Source organism: Eptesicus fuscus, chromosome 11 (genome assembly GCF_027574615.1).
Source record: "Eptesicus fuscus isolate TK198812 chromosome 11, DD_ASM_mEF_20220401, whole genome shotgun sequence".
Classification (NCBI taxonomy): domain Eukaryota; kingdom Metazoa; phylum Chordata; class Mammalia; order Chiroptera; family Vespertilionidae; genus Eptesicus; species Eptesicus fuscus.
Window position 1 is genome coordinate 74,069,201 of NC_072483.1, and position 14,059 is coordinate 74,083,259.

The 14,059-nt window shown below is 45.7% G+C and overlaps 1 long non-coding RNA gene across 2 annotated transcripts in view; it reads right to left on the bottom strand.

The window, feature by feature from the left end:
• The window catches only part of LOC114232828 (uncharacterized), a 37,572-nt gene that overhangs the window by 19,241 nt on the left and 4,272 nt on the right, over positions 1-14,059 (bottom strand). The gene's annotated exons all lie outside the window — the stretch shown is intronic.

Consider the following 14,059-nt stretch of genomic DNA (forward strand, 5'->3'; position numbering starts at 1 on the left):
TGACCATACCTCCAACACACCCACAAGCCACGCCAACCATCCAATCAGAGCGAGTATGCAAATTAACCCAACCAAGATGGCTACAGCCACAGAGAGCAAGGTTTCCTAGGTAACAGAGGAAGCCAAGCTTTCCGCCTGCCCTTGCCAGGCCTAAGCCTCCACTCAAGCTACAAAGTTTCAATTATAGAAGGTAAACAAATTCAAACAGAAATGGCGGCAGACCCTGGATCCGGGTGAAGATGGGTCCTGGGTCCGGGTGAGGCCACGCGCCCCTGGGTCCGGGTGAAGCTAGATCCCAGGTCTGGGTGAGGCCGTGTGCCCCTGAATCCGGGTGAGGCCATGTGCCCCTGGGTCCGGGTGAGGCTGTGCGCCCCTGGATCCGGGTGAGGCCACACGACCCTGGGTCTGGAAGAGGCCACGCGCACCTGGGTCTAGGAGAGGCCATGCGTCCCTGGGTCCAGTGAGGTCACGCACCCCTGGATCCGGGTGAAGCTGGATCCCGGGTCCGGGTGAGGCCGTGTGCCCCTGGATCCGGGTGAGGCTGGGTCCCGGGTCCGGGTGAGGCCATGCGCCCCTGGGTCCGGGTGAGGCCATGCGCCCCTTGGTCCGGGTGAAGCTGGATCCCCGGTCCGGGTGAGGCTGTGCGCCCCTGGATCCGGGGGAGGCTGGGTCCCGGGCCTGGGTGAGGCCACGCGCCCCTGGTTCTGGGAGAGACCACGTGCCCCTGGGTCCGGGTGAGGCTGGATCCCAGGTCCGGATGAGGCCGTGTGCCCCTGGATCCGGGTGAGGCTGGGTCCCGGGCCCAGGTGAGGCCACGTGTCCCTGAGTCCGGGTGAAGCCATGCCCCTGGGTCCGGCCGAGACCAAACCAGAGGGAGTCGGACCTGCATTACCACCATTTGTCCACCATCCAGAGCTGAGGGGTCAGTGCCGACATGTACACATAAGGAACTGGTGGACATTGATATTGGGTCTCAAAAGAACTGTTGGTCCAGAAAGAAACTCACTACAGACTGATTCATTTGCCTGTCAGCATAACTATTATTGCTCGTCTCATATTCAGTTCTTATAAGTATATCTCTAGTGACACATGATCTCGCTCATCTAGGGGAAATGATGAACAACACAGACTGATGAACAAGAACAGAACCAGAAACAAGGAGGCATCGATCGGACTATCGGGACTCAGAGGGAGGATAGGGGAGGGTGGGGGAGGGGGGAGAGATCAACCAAAGGACTTGTGTGCATGCATATGAGCCTAACCAATGGTTAAGTTCAACAGGGGGTTGGGGCACCCGTGAGGAGGGTGTGGGATGGGAATGGGGGGATGAGGACAAATATCTGACACCTTAATCAATAAAGAAATTTAAAAAATAAATGAATAAATAAATAAATAAAAGATACAGAAATCCAAAAAAAATAAAAATTTAAAAAAAAAAAAGAAATGGTGACAGAATGGAGCTTGAGAGAGCAGGCCAGGGTTGCCCCCGGCAACAGGGGAAGCAAAGCTTTCCACACACCCTGGCCGGGCCCACCCGCTTAAGGCAACAAAGTTTCAATTATAACCCCAACAGAAATGGCTGCCGGCCTCGGAGGGAGCCCCAGGCTTGGCTCTGCTCCAGGCTACAAAGTTTCAATTGTAGAAGGAAAATAAATTCCAGATACCAGGGCCTCCGCTTGGGTTGCCAGGGGGCATGGCCGGCCTGCAAACCACCACAGGCCCCTTGCTCAGGCCGCCCCACGCCCCAAGGGAACCCCACCCTGATCGGGGACACCCTTCAGGGCAAACCAGCTGGCCCCCACCCCTGTACCAGGCCTCTATCCTATCTAATAAAAGAGTAATATGCAGATTGATCATCATTGCAACACACAATATAGCTGCCTCCATGTGGTCAAAGATCCTGCCCCCATGTGGACACAAGATGGCCACCACAAGATGGCCAGCAGGAGAGGGCAGTTGGGAGGCACCCAGCCTGCAAGGGAGGGCAGTTGAGAAGGACCAGGCCTGCAAGGGAGGGCAGTTGAGAGGGACCAGGCCTGCAAGGGAGGGCAGTTGGAGGTGATCAACCCTGCAGGAGAGGGCAGTTAGGGGTGACCAGGCCGGCAGAGGAGGGAAGTTGGGGGCAAACAGGCTGGCAGTGGAGTGGTTAGGGGGTGATCAGGCTGACAGGCAGAAGTGGTTAGGGGCAATCAGGAAGGCAGGCAGGCAAGCAGTTGGGAGCCAGCAGTCCTGGATTGTGAGAGGGATGTCCGACTGCCCGTTTAGGCTCGATCCCACTGGGATCGGGCCTAAACGGGTAGTCGGACATCCCTTGAGGGGTCCCAGATTGGAAAGGGTACAGGCTGGGCTGAGGGACAAACCCCCCTCCGTGCACGAATTTCATGCACCGGGCCTCTAGTGTTTTAATAAAAGCTCTCTGGTTTGCAAAGAACAGAAACCCTCTCTAGCTAGTTCAAGGGAAAATAGGGGTTGTTAAAAGGGTATCAGGAATGTCATGGAATTGTGGGAAAACTATCATGGGATCTTGGAACAAGAAAACCAACAAGCCTTGGTGGTTCAGGGCCATTCACTCATCTCTAGCTTATTGGTTCACTTGTTACTGAATTCATCTTGTTGTTTCAATAGCCCAGCCTCCTAAGATTTTTCAGCAACCACTATCACCATCAAATGGTTCTTTCTTCTGTGCTTCATTCACATTTATAAAATGGTGATGGAAAGAGACTTGACTTTAGGTGGTGAACACACAATACAATATACAGATGGTGTATTATAAAATTGTACACTTGAAACATGTAATTTTATTAACCAATGTCACCCCAATAAATTCAATAAAAAAAATTTTTTTAAGAAAGATAATCTAATGGGCTCAGGTTTACCCATGAGGGAGCCCTGATGGTGTCAGGTATCCTACCCTGAGCCAGTCACTGTGATGAGGCAGGGAGGGTTCAAGCCTCACTACCCATGAGCAGAATCAGGACAATCAGAAGGGGAAAAGAAATACACTGAGAAGGGAAGGAAAAGCTACCTTTAACAGAGGAAACACTCTCCACTATCCACAATGAGTATGAAGAATGAGAACTTCGGGTTAGAAACCCATCCATCTAGTGGGTGAATGCTAAGAATTTTACATATATTAACCTGTTTAGAATTCCCCATAAGCCCTGCACAGTATGCTAAATTATTTCCGTTTTACAGGTAAGGAAAACTGAAGCTCAGAGTACTCAGCTGCTTGGTGGAAGCACTGTGGTCCAACTTAGGTCTGTCCTGTGACTCCTAACCAGTATGTTTTCAGACTCAATGAGCCACCAAACAAGGTTTTCCCTCTGCACATTGAGTCAAATGAAATTCAGACAATAAAAGGCTATCTACTCTCAAAAATCACCCTAAATGAGGAAGAATGGAAAGAGAGAGGAAGGCCAGGAAAAGGGGGGGCGGGGGGGGCGGGATAGATTTGCATTTCCTGAGTAAACAGGAAGGATGAAATGGTAGAAAGGTAGAATATGTTTGGCCTGTCTGAGGACCTTGGGAGGGAGGCAGGGGGTAGCAGAGAAAAATGAAATCCAAGGCCATAGAAAAGAACTCACTTTAAAGGAGTGAATTTTTTTTTTTTTTTTTTTTTTTTTTGGTCACTGTTCTTTGTTCTTGTACCAGAAGTGGCTATAAAAGAAAATCCCTGCCGTTGCTCCAGCAACAGGCAGAACCAAAGCCCTGCAAGGCCTTTGCCAGGTCAAGAGCTTTTCCTATTGCCCCTACCCCCAGCATTGCCATTGTCAGAGGAAGGACAGAGGCTTGCCAAGACACACCACTCAGGAGATGTGGCAGAAACCCAGACCTCATTTGAACTAGAAAGAAAGCTCAAGGGAGGCATGGGGGTAGATGGGGTACTGTGAGCTCTGCCCAATTATACCTGAAGACAGTGACAGAAGTTGAGACCAAAATCAAGTCCTAAAGCTAATCTGCAGAGAAAGTAGGATGACGGGGAACAGAGAGAAATGATTAAAGAGAAAAAACACACACAACAACAACACACACTCACACAGCAACAGAGAAACAGAGACCAGAGCGAGAGGACAGCCACCGTGTTTATTCTCGTGAAAGGCATCTGGATTTCTCTGTGAAATCCTGACTTGGGTCTTCTCCTCATTTTCCGGCTGGACTGAGTGGTGAAATGCCTGGCATGAGAGGTGCTGTGAGTCAGCTGCAGACTCAAGCTCAGTCCCTCTGGCCCTCTGCTCTGCTCTTTGCCAGACCACACAGCCTCCCTCCCCTTTCCTGCCAAGCATGGCTTAGCTCACCATCCAGGTAACACACTTCAAAGACTTGGGGGTGAGCTGGGTGGGCTGGGCCAGCCTCAAGATGGAACCAGATTCCACTCCCAACCCAAACACTCCTTGTCAATTTTTTCTTGAATGCCTTCCCCTCTTCTCACATCCCTGACACTTTTAGTAACCCTTGGAAGTTAGAAACTGGAAAACCCAATTTTTCACTGGGGCTGTCAGTCCCTTCTGCACTGCAGGTCTGTACGGCTTTATTACTCTGGGGTTGACCAGATGTCAGCCAATGCTGAAGCACAGCCTGGCAATAACAGAGTTTGTATGTTCTTCTCTAGACTTGGTCATACTCCTGAGAGCTCTCAGAAAGACCAGAAACCACAGGACATCTATCAAGATGTGTGTATTATAGGGATGCCCTAGGTGTGGGTCTTACAGTCCTCAGGTTGGTTGCCTACAGCTCTTCAGACATGGCCTTTGGCCATTTTCTACCAACCATATGTGTCTTTTCTCCCATAGAAAACTGTAAAGGTCTCTGCAATCATCAAACACACTCCTCTTTGTGACCCTAATAACCCAAAGTGAAGGACAATGCCTAGTGCTGAAGTTCTATCATTCAACGTCTGCTGACTTGAGTTCACTTGCTGGTGGTAGCCTCCTCTGACTTCTTCAAAACACTGCAGAACTTGAGAAGAATGAAAACAATCTAATGTTTCTTCCTCTCTTAAGTCCTTTCTCTCTTAACTGTCAGGTCTATTCATGTTTCTTCCTCTCAAGTACTTTCTCTCTTGACAATTGGGTCTATCCATGAGTCCAAGGACTCAAAGACCTATTATTTCACTGGTAGAGAACCTGTGACAAGAATGGCATCAACCAAACTGAGTATGGTTTCTGGCAATAACTTGAGTAACTGAGGCAATCTCTGCATAGTGCCTTCCCTCTGGGGTTTCATGGGTATAAAGCCACGTGTTTGTGGATGATCTCCAGATCTCTACCCGAGTCCTGCTCTTCACGGTCCTCCTATATTCTCTGTGCTCAGGGTAGCTTCTCCAGATGTCCAACTCCCTTGAGCCACCTCTCTTCAGTATTTTGTCTGCCCCAGTAATCTACCTCCCACCCCATCCTCCCAGATGTCCAGACTCTAGAAACTCAAAATCCTTTATCTTCTACTTTCCTCAAATATTCTTTATTGGTCACCAAAGTCTTCCTTCATAATATGAAAGGAAATATCTGCCTTCCTACTTGTTATGTGGAAATGTTTGAGTGAATTTTCAGAGTGTGATTAGAAAGAAGGTCCATAAACATAATAGTGTACCTGAAACTGAAGAGTTATGTTTTCATTATATTTTAAAATGTAATTCGTGGAAATGGAGGAAGTCGAGAGAGCTATGTATGTGGGGCAGGATGGCCTTGAAGTATGGTTGTTCAGGCTGAAGGATGGACATATAGGAAGTTATGACACTAGTCTACCTACTTCTATATATGTTTGAGAGTCTTATCCACAATACAAATTTAAAAAAAGGTTTTTAAATAAAATTAAATATCCAATTAAGTATTTTAAAAAAAGAAAAAGAAGAAGAAAAGAGAGGGATAAAAAGGGTCAGATGAGGGTGAGCCAAAGCTGTTTTCACCATCACAAAAGGTAACAATAGGCTGAAAGTAAATGCTATTGCCCCTCCTGAACCCGTGTTTCTCCCCAGTCCCCATAGGGCCTACATCCTTCCTGTGTCTTGCCAGGGGCTGTGTGCATGTGTGACATCTGTTCTCCAGCTGTGAGAAAATAGCTAAGTAGATAGATAGATACATATGTACATAAGTGATGCAGTCAATCATTAAATTATGAGTGTGTTTCTGTTTACAGCCATTTCTTTTTAGCCAATAACAATTCATCTCTGGGTCCCTAGAATACAGAGCATTGTCTCCCTACATTTCACACTCCAATTCCTGCCCAAATCCAAGATCTATACAATTTGGGACATGTTTTCAAACCAGGAGCTAAACAATAAAGGGAGTCACATCTTTTGGGTCTGGACTGGAGGTCTGTGGACAAGGGATTGTCATACCAGATGAAGGAGGCATGCATCACACTTTTCTGAGAACCTAATAAAACCCTAATATCTTTCCAGATCTGTGGCTCCTCATTCAGACTTGGCTTTCAACCTCTAGAGCAATATTGACCTCACTGATTTCTTCCCAGACTCTCAGAGTAGAATTGGGTTCCATTCACTCCAAAGTCCCAGAACTGGCCAAGCCCCAGAAATGCTCAGAGTGTGCTCTACATATCTCCAACACACACCTTCACCCCAACCCCCACCGGCACCTCCCCCCCACCCCTCCCCGGCTTTGCCATCTGGCTGGATTTCTAACAGGCTGCGGAGAGCAGGTGATTAGGGAGGATGTAATAATTATCAACAAAGGAAATTAAAATGTGTTTGGTTTTATTGCTTTTGCCTTTAATATTTTGCCAATCTAGAGAAGATAACTAGATTGAGAGAGGAGAGAAGCTGGCTACTGAGAAAGCAAAAAGAAAAAATGGAAAGGAGAAAGGAGGAAAGTAACAGACTTTGTTCATTTATGGAGTGTCTGCTGTGTGCCCACTGCTGTTCTAGGCACTGGGTAAAACAATGCTCTCACAACATGAAATCTTTTGCTCTCATGGCTTTCTCTAGACATAGACAGGTCTGGAAAGACAATGGAATAGAGACCTGAACATTCTGGCTATATACAGTAAATATCCCATTTAAAAGTAATGGAAGAAGGTATTGTGAATAATAATAGCTACCACTTGAGTACTTTCGGATTGAATTGTGTGTCCCCTCCCAAAATTCATAGGTTGAAGTCCTAACCCCCAGGATGTGACCTTATTTGAAAATAGGGTCATTGCAGATTAATTAGTTAAGATGAAGTCATACTGAAGTGAAGTGTACCCTGAATCCAGTATGACTGGCACCCTTACAAAAAAAAGGAAAAATTGGAGACAGACTCACACTCAGGGGGAGTGCCATGTGAAGACTGGAGTTATGCTGCCACAGCCCAGGGAGCTACCAGAAGCTGGGAGAGAGGCCTGGAACAGATCCTTCCCTAGAGCTTGCCAGTACCTTGAGCTCAGACTTCTAGCCTCCCAAACTATGAAACAATAAATTTCTGTTGTTTAAGCCTCTCAGTTTGTGGTTCTTTGTTATAGCAGCCTTAGCAAAGTAATACACTATGTACTTGGTGGTGTGCTAAGTGGTTTACATAAATTATCTCATTTAACTCTCACAACAACTCATTGAAAAGTACCACAGCCCAAGTTACAGAAGAATAAATTGAACCCGAGGCAGATTAAGTCACTTGCTCAAGGTTGAGCTGCTTTAATGGAAAAGAACAGTGCTACTCAAAGCTTGGGACTCAGGGACACCTGCCCTCCAATCCCAATCTGCCCTCATTGGGTAAATCCCACATCTCTCTCCATTCAGGGTTTTAAACTTTTCAAAGGTTGTCTCTTTGGTTGGCTTATGGTTAAGATGTTTCCATTGTCTGCTTGGTGGTCAAATTGGTGCCCTCTCCTGTTAAGACATTTGAGACGCAAGCAGCAAGACCAGTGAGTTGTGCTGTTTATGCTGCATGTAGTATCTAACCCTTACCCCCTCATTTACCAAAAAATTGGTAGCCAGCTCTCCTGGCCTCATGCCATCTCTGCATGCAACCTCCAATATACTCCCCAAACACACAAACAAACACACCCATACACAATCACACATAAATACAAACACCAGCCATAATGGTACAGATTGTTCATGTTATTTGTTTGTTAATTTGTGGTTTTGTCCAAGGCTTGTCATTCAGTTGGATGCAGGTTCCTTATCTCAGCCTTCTATCCAGCTCTAAAAGATACTTTTCATTTTCAAAGGTATCAGAGCCAAGTAACAGCATTTTCATTGTTATTTGCTAATGGGCTAAAAAGCAGACATGGACTTGGTCCTGAGACAACATGCAGTTGCTGAGTGAAGGCTGGCTGACATGATGCTATGTTACAAAAGTGAAGGTTTTGCAAGTACTGTTTTGTTTTGCAAGTGACTTAAGGGGTTTTCGTGGGTAATTTTGATTATCCTCAATTTTTGTATTTCAAGCGGACTTTAACCACTATATACGCCATGACTCCATTGTAGTTTTGTAAAAAATAGTGGGAGAATTAAATCATCACGCAGAACATGAAACATATGCATGCCAACTCAAAGAACTCACACTGTAACAGTTAAACCATAATTACAATGAGTAGTGATTTTTTTCCCAGCAACACATCAACCAAACATCAACCAACACACTAAATTAATTATTGTCATTTTGCATTTTGTTGGATTTGTAGTTTTGATTAACTTTATTTACATATTTGGATTTTACATTGAGATAAGCTTACGGAGCTTATACCTTAATATGTCTGTAGATATTTAGGTTACACTACAATTAACATATTTTAAGCTCAACAAATAGGAGTGTATTGGAATTTACTTTTCTCTTAAAAGAGTCCACATATATTCATTTGAGACATAAAAGGGTGACCAGACTAGTATATAAAGGGATAAAATAGAAACACATCACCATGGACATTACCACCAGTCAGATGGATACAGAAATGTAAGTAGGGGTTTAGGAAGATGTTGGGATGATTAGGGGGTGGTAAATATTTTTCACTCAAAAATAATTCTGTGCTAGGAACTGAACTAGGGGCTCATGACCAAGAGGTAGGGAAAGAAGGAAGAGTGGAAATAAGATATCAAGATGAGTAAGATCTTGGGTCTTTCAAGACTTTCAATGGAAGGGGAAGACAGGGCGACAATAGGTAAGATTGATTATGCCCCAATGAGGTTCACATAGACTGCCTCATTCAAGCTTCACAACAATGCTGTGGGGTAGGCAATTCATCCGCCCCTCCCCCGCCATTTTATTGATGATACACAGAGGACTACATGGGATAAATGCTGCTACCCAGCTAGATGCCCTCAGGGAAAAACACATGGGAGTTAGGGAAACTTTCCAAAGTAGGTGTGATTTCATCTGGGTCCTTAACTATGACTCTCAGAATGAACAACTTGTGCAAAGTCTGGGGGCATAGAAAAGCACGGTTTCTCTAAAGAATGATACAAGATATAGGTTGGCCCCGCTGAGAACATGGCAGAGTCAGCTGCTTTGAAAGGGTGCAAGCCCATCTCTCAACCCTGGTAATGGATAAAACCATGTCGCTGGACCCATCCTTTCCACTCATAGAAAAGCAGTGTTTCCTGATGCTTGGAAATGAGGCTCAACTCTCTTAAACAGGGTCCGAACATACAGCTGTGCAGGTTGTGCCCTACACAATAACAGCCTCATCTGAGTGGCAATGTTCACAGAACATACACCATAGATATGTATGTTCATGATGACAATTTCCTGGAAGGGCTAGTAGAGTTTCTTGTTCTAACAAAATCTGTATTTTATAACAATATTCTAACAAATAGAAGTAAAGTATCTTGAGGGAAGGCCCCATTTCCTAATTCACACAAATTTGACCCATGGGCTAGGGGTGGTAACCTAGCTCTTATCTCTTCTCCCTCTTGAACTGTAATGAAACCTAGATTCCAAGCACTGTGATTGTGCTTGGCTTTTTCATGGCTCAGATGCATTCTATCAAACTTGCTTCAAGTAGCTAACACTTTCTCTCTTCTCCTATCCCATGTGATTCCATCTTTCCTACCTAGCCCATCTTTGTCCCCCTACATCTGGTTCTACCAACACTTCCTCTAACTCACAACAGGTCACTTTTACTGGTTCATCTCATTTTTCCAAAATTCAAATACAGCTCTGGGATTGTCCACTGAAGAAACCCTAGAATCCCATGGTCCAAGGAGATAGGAGGCCTCCAACCAGAAACTATGTAGGGAGCCTCCCTTTTCTGCCATATCTCTCTGGAATGGCTCCAGAAGCCTCCTAAACATCAATTCTTAAAACGATTAACTTATATATTGCTCACAGAAATATAAATCACTCTGAGTCATACTTGGCTCCAGCTCCTTCAAAAGTCAGCCAGAGGGTCAATGCAGACTCTAATTAAATTGCCACCCAAAGCAAGTACCTCTACAAAATTAACTCTAAAGTAACACGTAGTTTCACCCACAAAAATAGTTCTCACTCTGTTCTAGAAGAAACTTCATGGAAAACCTGGAAAAAAACATTGTGCAAAAAAGATACAAATCTATTTCAGGGATGTGGCTACCTCTGCGGGGGGGAAGGGGTGCAAAGCAGGGGCAAGAGCAGGAAGTGGGCTGTTCTCTATACCACTGTATTTCTTTTGAACAAAATCTCAAACGAGAATGGTGAAATGTTAACATGTGTTGAATGTGTGTGGTGAGTAGAGGATATCTGTTATGTCATCTCCTGTTCTTTGAATGTTTGAAATATTCCATAATTTACATTTTAAAATGTAAAAAGGACATTTTTATGCACTTTGACAAAGACTATATCCTAATTATTCATGAGAGAAGCTTTAGGGCATTCTATGATGAACCCAAAGTAATTGTTCTGTCCCCCTAGATCTGGATCTACCAGAACCTGGTGGACCTGGACTCCGAGGTAAAGTGACCATGAATAACGCCTCTGGTGAGCCTTGGAGGCAAAGGGCTGTGCTGAGGCTGGGCAGCACACAGTGGGCCCACAGGGTGGGTACGGCCCTCCATCCCAGCTTTTGCTTCCCACATCCCACCGGGTTGTTAAAGACTTCCACCAGTCTCAGCCTCTAGCCTTCTGGAGAGGAGGCATGCATTCAATGATGTATCCATTCTGCCACCTAGCCTTCATCCAGGTCACTACAACAAAGCTGCCTCGAACAGCTCTTCTCTCCATCTTGCTGAATTTCCCTTGTCTGGGGAGGCACCTGAGAGGCTAGGTACTTTATTTCTTGAAGGTCACCACACCTTGGTTCTGGGCCAGGATAAGGCGGCAGCATTAGTATGCCTGCTGTGCGCTGGACTGGGGAAGGGACTGATCCCATCACATAAGATCTTTAAAACAGAACAATTACTCACTGTGGAAAATGGTGGGCAAATCTGCCTGAGAGAGTGGTGAGAGCAATGAAGACAAGAGAGAATGAAGACACGGCCCTTAGCAGACATTTTTCCTTTCCAACCAGAGAAGCCCAGGATGCTATGTACTATTAAAAGTCCAGCATTCCCAATCCAGGCTATCAGGCGTCACCCTTGCCTCAAAAATGATCAGAGGAAAGGACTCACACTTTATAGAACAGAAGTGCTACGCACCCTTTGAAAAGCAGTACATGTAAAAGCACAAATCTTTTACTTGGTTGCATTTATTGAAGTTTGGTTTTGATACCCAGTTAAACTTTTAAAGGAATGGGGAGGGGTGATCTCTGAGGAACGGCCGCAAGTGGATGATATTTAACTTCTTCCTTCTCCAAGAAAGATGTGGTTGAAAGGCATCAAAACTTGAATATGCCAGAGTTGGGAAGCAGAGAGTTGAGAAGCAACTGGCCGTGCAGGGGGGAATGAACCTTGCCCCTGACATGTGCATCTGGCAGGAATAAATGAGCCCCTCCCAATGAAGTTCATTGACGCAAACTATTTTTTCCAGAAGCAATCTTCTGAAGGTGATTGTGAACAGATCTAGGTCTTCAGAACGGAGGGCAGGGGGAATGAAATCAAGAAAGGCTCGTGGGCATTCCCCAAACCCAACGTCCCGTAACAGAACCTCCCATTCCACTGCCATACATTAATTATGGACTTGTAAAAGCAAACCCATCTGACCAGTATCCCTACCTTCGGACAAAATTACTTTAGACAATCCCAGGCTGCTGGGATTTCTTTCTCATGTCCTCCCAGGGAGCCTACCTGAGGGTCCCTGCACAGCAGCGCATGTCCCATCAGCTCTCACCCCTCATGACTAAGCCCACATCAAAGTCCGGACACGGGGTGGGCACTTACCATTTACAGTTCTGCAGGGTCCCCTCTCTCCAGGGCCCCCTCTGCCACCCTACCCCAAGGACCAGCTCCTGCCACAACTCTTCCGTCTCCCTATCCTTGTCGTCTTCTCCATGAATCATCCCCTCTTCCTTTTACCTGTCCTCACACATTTTATTTTCCAGCCACTGGAAGTCGGCTAGACAAAAAGACATGTCACTGGAGGCCGACTCTCTCAGAATAGAGGGTGGTTGGAACCAGGCAACTCATGTTTCTCTGGAAAGAGCACCACAATTTCCCCATTCATCTTAAATGCTACCAGTGCGCCTGGGGTCGGCTTCGCTGCCGAGTGGGTGCAGAAATAGGAGCAGGGGGTGGAACACACAGCACACTGTTCGGCTGCTCTTCTAGTCCGAACTTGACACAAAAAAGAAAATAACACATGACCACCCTCACTCCTCAAATATTTCAACCAAATTTTTCCCTCCTAACTTACCAAGTGCCCAGACAGAGGGGAGAAGAAATGATGAAGAGCCTCACTGCTTTCCTTTTTTTTTTTTTCTTTTTTTTTCAATCATTACACATAGACCCTCCTCCTTCTCCCAGTCAACATCTAAAACCCCTCTGGCAATACAAGCAAAAGCAGGACTTTAAACTTTAGCCTCATTTTTTAAGCTGTGCCTTTAGGCAAGTAGATAGTGAGAAGAGAGATCAGAATCTGGGAGTGTTAACAGCAGAGAGAGAATTGCTCCTGACCCAAACCAGCAAGAAAAATATTTTCTTAAAAGCAGTCCTGCAGAAAGAATTCTTATCATAGATAAGAGTGCAGTCTAGTGGCAAACTTCATGAAATGCAGCCCCTTTTCCCGGGAAAGAGCACTTCCAAAGGAACAAGGGAAATGTAAGAAGCAACACTCCCACCCCAGTTTCTCCCAAATGGGCAGCAAAGACGGGTCATTTCCTTTGACCTGGCGGTGAGGGCCTTAACCTGTCCATGTCAATTTCGGGGGGCGGGAAATAAAATGGCCACGTTCCTTCTTTGAAGACTTGAGCTTTCTTTCATTTTTAGAAGGAGAGAAGGAGTCCACAGTGTCTGAATAGATTATGTGGTGTTTCAAATGGGATAATAATGTTCCTGGTCAGAATCTCTTCAGAGTAAGTCCTGTGGCCTGTCAGCTCATATTCTTGGGACGTTCATGTGTGTGCTAATTAACCTTAGAACAGGGTGTCTTTCTGGACTGTCACCCATCCCCTCCAAAGATGTGACCCTGCTCAATAGAAGCGCCCCTTTAAAAAGAGGTGGAGGGAACGCATTATTCCAATCTGCCTTCCCTCTAAACATCCCACCCAGGACACTTTAGATCGCCAGGCAAGATTTTCAGACTGAGTGTTTCCTCCAAGTGCCAACCTCTGTAACTCACTGCTGTGGGCTGACTGCCCCTGCAAGTGCACACACACACACACACACACACACACACACACACACACACACACCTTCCCTGGGCCAACAATGTAGCAGAAGGAAAGTGGCCACAGCTTGCTTGACTATATGGCCGAAGACAGTCACTCCACCAACAACAGAAACTCTTGATTAAATTCCCCTTCCCCAGGCTTTTAGGGGAGAAATCCAGTTTTTCTTCTTTTTCTTTCTTTTTAATTCAGGTCACCACCCATCACTGACTATCCTATATTAATAACCCCAACACACACACACACACACACACACACACACACACGCACACATGCACACACCTTACATGGTAACTTAGACACCAGCAAACTTAAACACTAGCAGACAGCCATTTACCAAAGCTTGGGAAGAATTTCTTGGGCACCGTATATATCCAGTTGGCTAATAAAA